We start from the raw sequence: 9,801 nt of genomic DNA on the forward strand, positions 1-9,801 counted from the left end.
ATACCAGTTAGTGCGAGAAAGAGACTGGAAAACTGCTGAATGAGTTGTGACGATTGCCGAGTTCCAGGTATCAGCCAACTGACAACACATAGGTGCGCCACTTGTTCGATACTGTCTTATTCAGTTTTGAGCATTGTGTTTACAGTAAATATATATTCAGATTAGGATTCGATCAATTTTGTACAACAAAGGTTAAAGAGGCTTTCAATTTTCACCATCTCATTGAATATGCTATAGCGTCCTCCAGTGGAGTTACACAATGTTAGATTGAAACAACTTTGCATTTACATGATTTGGAGATGCCGGTGTTGGACTGGGGTGTACAAAGTTAAAAATCAGGTTATAGTCCACCAGGTTTAATTGGAAGCACACTAGCTTTCGGAGCGTCGCTCCTTCAGACCTGGTGTTGTGTGATTTTTAACTTTGAATTTATATAGTTGCATTGACAGAGTCAGGACTCCCCAAAGTACTTCGCGGCCTATGAATTGCTCCAATCATGTGGACAAAATATTCAGTCTCACAAACATCTAGTAAGTCAAATAGTGAAGTTAGTGTAACACTTTTGTTATCCTGGTAATTTCTCATCATATTCAAGCCATAGATAGTTTTGCATACCAGCGGTTAACGAGAAACAGGGTCTGAATGAGTTTTAATATCTCGTCCAAATGCCGGCACAGCAACGCTAAAATCCCCCAGATAGTTTGGCAGAAAGAAGAGCTGAATATTGTTTAAATACTAAATACTGCCGGCAGCTGCAGTACAAAAGGAGTAGGGGGCCTGGGAAAATGAGGAGGCAATTGAATCCACGGAGCCTGCCTCACCATTCAATATGTTCATGGCTGTTTGAACATATCAGTGACTACCACATTCCATCACCATAATCCTGTATTCCAAAATCTATCAGTATCTAAAGTCCCAGTTACAACAAGCTAGCATCCGGATTATCTCGGGATTTTAGCGTTGCTGTGTTGTAATAGAGGGAAATTGAGGAGATTTCAGTTATCTATGAGAATAATAATGGTTATGATTAGATTCCCTAAAGTGTGGAAATAGGCCCTTCGGTCCAACAATTCCACACTGTCCCTCCGAAGAGTAACCCACCCAGACCCATTTCCCTCTGACTAATGCAACTAACACTATGGGCAATTTAGCATAGCCAATTCACCTGATCTGCACATCTTTGTGACTGTGGGAGGAAACCAGAGCACCCAGAGGAAACCCACACAGACATGGGGAGAATGTGCAAACTCCACACAGACAGATGGCCAAAGCTGGAATCGAACCTGGGACTCTGGTGCTGTGAGGCAGCAGTGCTAACCACTGAGCCACCGTGCCACCCCCTTAGGTGATTTTAACTTTCCAAACAGAGACAGGGATTGTCATAGTGTTAAGATGGAAAGGAATTTAGGGAGTTTTGAGAAGATTTGTAGCTCAGGTTGGTGTTCTGGATGTAGGTTTTCTCACTGAGCTGGAAGTTCGTTTTCAAACATTTTGTCACCATACTAGGTAACATCATCAGTAAGCCTGCGGATGAAGAACCGGAACTCTCAACAAGCACATTGACTTGGATCCCATTTACCACCCCCTGAGGGAAAGAAAAGGAAGTGACATCAACAACCCAAGGAAACCTAAACACATAAATAGAAAGTGGGTCATACCACCAGTGCTTCATCTGGAGGCACATTGATGATGAAATGTCTGAAAATGAACATTCCAGCACAGCAAGCAAACCAGGAGAAGAATTTGTTAAGCATGTACAAGAAAATTTTCTGATTCTGTATGTGGATGTACCTACTAGAGAAACTCGACTTACTCTTGGGAAATAAGGCAGGGCAAGTGACTGAGGTGTCAGTGGGGGAGCACTTTCAGGCCAGCGACTATAATTTTATTAGTTTTAGAATAGTGATGGAAACTGGAGGAAGGCTGATTTTGACAATATTAGGCAAGAACATTCAAAAGCTGTCTGGGTGCAGATGTTTGCAGGTAAAGGGATGACTGGAAAATGGAAAGCCTTCTGAAATGAGATAACGAGAATCCAGAGGCAATATATTCCTGTTAGGGAGAAAGGAAAGGCTGGTAGATGTAGGGAATGCTGGATGACTAAAGAAGTTGAGGGTTTGGTTCAGAAAAAGAAGGAAGCATATGTCAGGTATAGACAGGATAGATTGAGTGAATCGTTAGAAGAGTATAAAGGCAGTAGGAGTATACTTCAGAGGGAAATCAGGAGGGCAAAAAGGGGACAAGAGAGAGCTTTGGCAAATAAGAGTTAAGGAGAATGCAAAGGGTTTATTTATTGCTCAATTCCAGAAGACACTACAGCAGTACTTCACAGAAGGCTCCAAAGCACTGAAGATGTCACCTAGATGGGACGAAATGTCTACAAATCAACTTCCCAGGTTGGCGAACATAACCACAATGATGGTTGCTCAATTCTATTTAAGGTTCCAGCAACTGCTTCAAAATAAACAAGATGATTTCTCACTCTGGCTAAGTTTTTTTTTTAAATCACATCTTCCCTTGAAGAACAACATGAGATAGTGGAACAATTTGCAAGCTGATTAATTGTTGATGTTATTTCCATGGGAATTGTGTGGTTCACTCTACACAGCAGCAGTTTTTAAATTGTCCCACAATCCATATGATGAGTGGTGATCAAAGCCGCCAAATATTAACTTTTCATTCAGGCCAACAAAGAGTTAGAATTAGAGGCTCAGTTCCAGAAGAGGATGCAAGGTCTAATTCAGAGACAGGATTGCTTCAGCAACTCAGCTTTTCATGATGAGAGGTTGTGTTTGAATAATGTTAAGAAAGAATGAGATTGTATTATTTATATAAGTTGTAATAGATAAACAAGTTAATATGCAACCCCAACTCTTGTTGAAGCTTGGAATATTAGTCTGGATTAAGTGTGAATGATGGATGCTGTTACAAATACACAAATTGATCAGCAACATGCAATGTTAACAGATGTTTTAACCCACCAACAGCTCAGCAATTTATAATGCTCCCCTATTCGTTTCACAAATAGCATATTGTTCTCAGCCTATAGGAGATTGGTAAGAATTTGCCTTATTTACTCATTAATTATCCATTAAACTGTGCATTAAATTTAGTACTTAAATGTAAACAATCATAGAAGTGTGGAGCCTCAAACATGCAAGTTGTTTCTTTTAAAAATATTAATATTTAAATCTAAATTTGTTACTTTATGTTTTTTAATTTATTTTTCTATATCCAATTTGATATTGAATGCATTTAAATTCACCATCTTCTGCTGTCCTTGATCAGTTAATTTCCAAATTAATTATCCTCTGATTTATCCGAGCCAATTTATCCTGGGCATCTCTGGAAAGCTTAGGAAGATATTGCAGAAACTTTGGTCTTGATCTTTATGTCATCATTGTCTACAGGAATAGTGCCAGAACACCAGAGGAGAGCAAATGTTGTCCCCTTGTTCAAGAAGGGGATTAGAGACAACCCTGATAATTATAGACCAGTGAGCCTTACTTCTATTGGAGGCGAAGTTTTGGAAAGGATTATAAGAGATAGGATTTGTAAGCACCTGGAAAGGAATAATTTGATTAGGAATAGTCAACATGATTTTGTGAAGGGTATTGAGTTCTTTGAGAAGGTGACTAACAGGTAGATGAGCATAAAGCAGCTGATATGGTGTATTTCAGTCAAGTGTTTGATAACGTTCCCCATGGTAGGCTATTGCAGAAAATACAAAGGCATGGGATTGAGGGTGATTTAGTGGTTTGGAGCAGAAATTGGCTAGCTGTAAAAAGACAGAGGGTGGTGGTTGATGGAAAATGTTCATCCTGGAGCTCAGTTACTAGTGGTGTACCATAAGGACCTGTTATGGGGCCACTGCTGTTTGTCATTTTTATAAATGACCTGGATGAGGACGTAGAAGGATAGGTTAGTAAATCTGTGGATGACACTTAAAGTTGGTGAAGTTGTGGACAGTGCAGAAGGTTCTTGCAAGTTACAGAGGGACATAGATGAGCTGCTGAGCTGGGCTGAGAGATGACAAATAGCGTTTAATGCAGAAAAGTGAGACGTGATTCACTTTGGAAGGAGCAACACGAATACAGAGTACTGGGCTATTGGTAAGATTCTTGGCAGTGTGGATGAGCAGAGAGATCTCAGTGTTCATGTACATAGATCCCTGAAAGTTGTCCCCTAGGTTAATACAGATGTTAAGAAGGCATACAGTGTGTTAGCTTTTATTGGTAAAGGGATTGCGTTTTGTAGCCACGAAGTCATGTTGCAGCTGTACAAACTCTCTGTTGAGGCCACCCGTGGAGTATTGTGTACAGTTCTGGTCTCCACATTATAGGAAGGATGTGGAAGCATTGGAAAGGGTGCAGAGGAGATTTACCAGGATGTTGGTTGGTATGGAGGGAAGATCTTATGAGGAAAGGCTGAGGATCTTGAGGCTGTTTTTGTTAGAGAGGTTAAGAGGTGACTTAATACAGGCATACAAAATGATCAGAGGAGTGGATAGGGTGAACAGTGAGAGCCTTTTTCCTTGGATGGTGATGATTAGCATGAGGGGACATTGCTTTAAAGTGAGGGGTGATAAATATAGGAAGATGTCAGAAGTAGGAGAAAGTGAGGACTGCAGATCAGAGTTAAGAGTGTGGTGCTGGAAATGCACAGCAGGCAACATCCAAGGAGCAGGAGAATCGACTTTTCAGACATAAACCATTCATCAGGAATGAGGGCTTCATGAGAAATTAGCTGCCTGATGTGCTGTGCTTTTCCAGCATCACACTCTCGACTCAGATGTCGAAGGTAGGTTCTTTACTCAGAGTAAGGGCATGGAATGGCTTGCCTGCAACAGTGGTGGACTCACTACATTAAGGGCATTTAAATGGTAAATTGAATAAACATGTGAATGATAAATGGAATAGCGTAGGTTAGATGGGCTTTAGGTTGGCTTCACAGTTTGGCGGAACATCGAAGGCCAAAGGACTTGCTGTGATGTTCTAAATCATAATTATGTATCTCATTGAATAAGGGCAAACCATACATCCCACTGTTCCTGGAGGATCCTGTTGTCCTAAGACCGTCATTATCCACGAATATACATAATAGTTCATCACGAGCCAAATAACCCCTGCTGTACTATAAAATGAATATTGCTGAAAGATGTTTTGTCAAAACTTTTCCTTTTGTACTCACCAGGACAATTGATAGGAATTTAAGATGAAAACTAACATACTTTGAGAGGAGAGTTGGATTGGTTGACAAGTGGACACAGGCATTATCACAGAAAATGCACCATTCAATGATGTATGGCAGTTAACTGCCAGATTGTGTCTAAATTAATCAATGCATTCTCCAACCTCAGCAACCCAACCAGCACTCTTCTTTCATACAGTACTATAAATTTGGTTTCCTAAATTGGCAATCTTGTGAATTAGGTTGTAAGTTTGCTTGTTAAGCTAGTAGATTTGGACTTCATTTAACCTCCCCTATAACTGTAAAAGATGCAAAACCTGTTGGCACACCATGCCCCTCACCTCCATCTAAGGCCCCAAACAATATTTCCAGGTGAGGCAGAGGTTCACCTGTCTCTCTTGCATCATAGTTTAAGGTCTCTGGTGCTCTCAACATGGTCTTCCCTGCATTGGTGAGATCAAACAGAGAGTAAGGGAATGTTTCATCAAGCATCTCAGCCAGGCCTGCAAGGGCTGACCTGACCTCCCAGTCACCGCCCATTTCAATTCCCCTTTCCACTCCCTCTCCAACATTACCATCCTTGCCTCCTCCATTGCCACAGTGCATCAGACCACAAATTGGAGGAACACCTCATCTTCTGCCTGGGCAGCCTACAGCCTGGAGGAATCAACATTTGAGTTCTCCAATTTCAAATAACCTCCCTTCCCATCCACTGACTCCCTTTCCAGCCCTTCAACTCCTTTTCCAACCTCCTCCTCCCTTCCATTCCTCTGATCAATCCTTCCTTCCAGCCATGAACCAGTTTCATTCCTTCCATCGGCCAACCAGGTCGTAACCTCCACCTATGTTCACCTACCACTACCTACCCACCCAAAACCCTTCCCATCCCCATTTTAAGGGTTATACCCAAAACATTGACTTTTCCACCTCTGGATGCTGCCTACCCTTGTGTTCTTTCAGCTTTTTGCTTGTCTACTTTGGTCCCTTAAAGAGCAATCTAGCTCCCCCCTCTATTCAACTGATTTTTGGAGACATAATTATATTACCCCAACCTTGCATGAAACGTTTAATCTCAACTCCAATTCAAAAGTCGCCACAGGAGCAGTATGAAGTTATTTGTTCCTTTCCATTTAAATACTTGTAGAAATGCTTACAATTATTTTGGTATCACCAGCCAGATTTCTCTCAGTCATTCTTTGCTGGTTCTTAAAATCTAACCAATGATTCTGACTGGGCATTAATCTTGGGGGCATTCAATCCTTATTTAGCCAGATAATGCTTCCTTTCAAAAAGCCTTTCCATCTCACTGGGATAGATGTAAGTAGCCTGCTACCTGGCTGATTGTAAAACCATAAAATAGTGTCCCAAATGCATTCTATGAAAGCATTTTCTTTTTTTTTGCATCACATTTACCCAATTTACATCCAAGTTAAAGTCACCCATAATTATTATGGTATCCTTCTTACATGTCCTACTTATCTGTTCTTGGGTATTTTGTTCTATAGTGTAATTTCTGTAATGGGGACTATAAAGTACTCAAGTGACCTCTTACCTTTCCAATTTCCTATCTCAACTAAAACGGATTCTGCCGTGCTTTTTTGAGAAAAGGGTCATCTCTCACTAATGTACTAACGTCACTCTTCATTAACAAATCAACCATAAAACTTTTCCTCACTTTTTCTTTTCAGATTATCAAACACCCTTCAATATTCAATCCCAGCCATGCCCCAACTGTCTCTTTGTAATGAATATTGATTCACATATAGGATGAGTTGTTTCCAAACAAATTTTTTTTTAATGAATGCTGTGCACATTCAGATATATAGGCTTTGACTTCTGTCTCTGTTCTATTTTTGAAATCTCTGGCTTATCTGCAGGTGTACTCAACTTCTTACACTGTGTCTAAAAGAGAAAATGCTGGAAAATCTCAGCAGATCTGGTAGCATCTGTAAGGAGAGAAAAGAGCTGACGTTTCGAGTCTAACTGACCCTTTGTCAAAGCTCTTTTCTCTTCTTACAGATCCTGCCAGACCTGCTGAGATTTTCCAGCATTTTCTCTTTTGGTTTCAGATTCCAGCATCTGCAGTAATTTGCTTTAACCTTTTGTTCTTACACTGTGTCCCTTGCTACCACTGCTTCTCATTACCTAAATTGTTACCTAACAAATCTTCTCGAATCTCGCTAATCTAAATTGTGACCCTGTTCCAAACCTCAACTTTCTTTCATTTACTGTGACACTTGTCATATAGAGTCATAGAGATGTACAGCATGGAAATAGACCCTTCGGTCCAACCCATCCATGCCGACCAGATATCCCAACACAATCTAGTCCCAACTGCCAGCACCCAGGCAATATCCCTCCAAACCCTTCCTATTCATATACCCATCCAAATACCTCTTAAATGTTGCAATTGTACCAGCCTCCACCACTTCCTCTGGCAGCTCATTCCATATACGTACCACCCTCTGTGTGAAAACATTGCCCCTTAGGTCTCTACTATATCTTTCCCCTCTCACCCTAAACCTATGCCCTCTAGTTCTGGACTCCCCCACCCCAGGGAAAAGACTTTGTCTATTTATCCTATCCATGCCCCTCATAATTTTGTAAACCTCTATAAGGTCACCCCTCAGCCTCCGACGCTCCAGGGAAAACAGCCCCACAGCTCAAATCCTCCAACCCTGGCAACATTCTTGTAAATCTTTTCTGAACCCTTTCAAATTTCACAACATCTTTCTGATAGGAAGGAGACCAGAATTGCACACAATATTCCAAAAGTTGCCTAACCAACGTCCTGTGCAGACACAACATGACCTCCCAACTCCTGTACTCAATACTCTGACCAACAAAAGAAAGCATACCAAACATCATCTTCACTATCCTGTCTACTTGCAACTCCACTTTCAAGGAGTTATGAACCTGCACTCCAAGCTCTCTTTATTCGGCAACACTCCCCAGGACCTTACCATTAAGTGCATAAGTCCTGCTAAAATTTGCTTTCTCAAAATGCAGCACCTCACATTTATCTGAATTTAAATTCCATCTGCCACTTCTCAGCCCATTGCCCCATCTGATCAAGATCCTGTTATAATCTGAGGTATCCCTTTTCGCTATCCACTACACCTCCAATTCTGGTGTCATCTGCAAACTTACTAACTATACCTCTTATGCTCGCATCCAAATCATTCATGTAAATGACAAAAGGTAGAGGACCCAGCATCGATCCTTATGGCAATCCACTGGTCACAGGCCTCCAGTCTGAAAAACAACCCTCCACCACCACCTCTGTCTTCTACCTTTGAGCGCGTTCTGTATCCAAATGGTTAGTTCTCCCTGTATTCCGAGAGATCTAACCTTGCTAACCAGTTTCCCATGGGGAACCTTGTCGAATGCCTTACTGAAGTCCATATAGATCACATCCACCGATCTGTCCTCATCAATACTCTTAGTTACTTCTTCAAAAAACTCAAATCAAGTTTGTGAGACATGATATTACACACTCAAAGCCATGTTGACTATCTCTAATCAGTCCTTGCCTTTCCAAATAAATGCATATCCTGTCCCTCGGGATTCCCCCCACTAACTTGCCCACCACCAATGTCTGGCTCAATCATCTATAGTTCCCTGGCTTGTCCTTACCATCTTTCTTAAACAGTGGCACCTCTTTAGTCAACCTCCAGTCTTCCGGCACCTCACCTGTGACTATCGATGATACAAATATCTCAACAAGAGGCCCAGCAATCACTTCTCTAGCTTTCCACAGTGCTGTAGGGTACACCTAATCAGGTCCTGGTGATTTATCCACCTTTATCCAGCACCACCACCTCGGCAATATGGACATTTTGCAAGGTGTCACCATCTATTTCCCTACAGTCTATATCTTCCATGTCTTTTCCACAATAAATACTGATGCAAAATACTCATTTAGTATCTCCCCCATTATTGTGCAGCTCCACACAAAGGCATCCTTGCTGATCTCTGAGGGGCCCTATTCTCTCCCTCGTTACCCTTTTGTCTTTAATGTATTTGTAAAAACCCTTTGGATTCTCCTTAATTCTATTTGCCAAAGCTATCTCATGTCCCCATTTGCCCTCCTGAGTTCCCTCTGAAGTATACTCCTACTGCCTTTATACTCTTCTAAGGATTCACTCGATCTATCCTGTCTATACCTTACATATGCTTCATTCTTTATCTTAACCAAACCCTCAATTTCTTTAGTCATCCAGCATTCCCTATACCTACCAGCCTTTCCTTTCATCCTAACAGGAATATACTTTCTCTGGATTCTCGTTATCTCATTTCTGAAGGCTTCCCATTTTCCCTGACCCCACTATTTAGTTTTTAAGCCCTTTCTATCACCCTAGTTAGATAATTGGCTAGAACAGTGGGACAAACATGGTTTGAAATATGGTGTCTGACTGATCTAATGGTATCTGGATCAGCGGTGCTGGAAGAGCACAGCAATTCAGGCAGCATCCAACGAGCAGCAAAATCGACGTTTCGGGCAAAAGCCCTTCATCAGGAATAAAGGTAGAGAGCCTGAAGCATGGAGAGATAAGCTAGAGGAGGGTGGGGGTAGGGAGAAAGTAGCATAGAGTACAAAAGGTGAGTGGT

This window comes from Chiloscyllium plagiosum, chromosome 26 (genome assembly GCF_004010195.1).
Source record: "Chiloscyllium plagiosum isolate BGI_BamShark_2017 chromosome 26, ASM401019v2, whole genome shotgun sequence".
NCBI lineage: Eukaryota > Metazoa > Chordata > Chondrichthyes > Orectolobiformes > Hemiscylliidae > Chiloscyllium > Chiloscyllium plagiosum.